Raw genomic sequence first — 468 nt, 5'->3', positions numbered from 1 at the left:
CATTTAACAATGTCTCTAAATATCTTGTTTACTGAAAGGTCTCTCTCTGTGTTTACCAGGAAGTCAGACGAAATCATGAGAGGATGGAGAAGGAAATTGAAGAGATGAAACAAAGATACTGCGTGCTTCATGAAGAGCTTTCTAAGCCGCTTACTGCACAGATTAATAAGCCAAGAGGATTAGCTTGGCTCTTCAACTACATGTGTTTTCAAAATGCTGCTGAGAAGATACAGTAGCAGAGCTAACAACAAGAGCCTCAAAGCTTTTTAAGCTTAACTTGTAGATAAGTTTCAGATAAGATATAACCAAATAGGTTAACTTCAGAAGAGAAGAGATATGTGTTCGTTTAGACTTGGACCATTATCTCATAAACCGTACTTCCAAACTCTTCTTACATTGAAATGTTATTTCAATCTTTCTCATTTAAGCCTGTAGATTATTAAACCTACCAATACCAAGATTGTTGTA

The sequence above is a fragment of the Capsella rubella genome, unplaced genomic scaffold (assembly GCF_000375325.1).
Source record: "Capsella rubella cultivar Monte Gargano unplaced genomic scaffold, Caprub1_0 scaffold_339, whole genome shotgun sequence".
Taxonomy (NCBI): domain Eukaryota; kingdom Viridiplantae; phylum Streptophyta; class Magnoliopsida; order Brassicales; family Brassicaceae; genus Capsella; species Capsella rubella.
Note: the sequence above shows the minus strand (reverse complement) of the source record.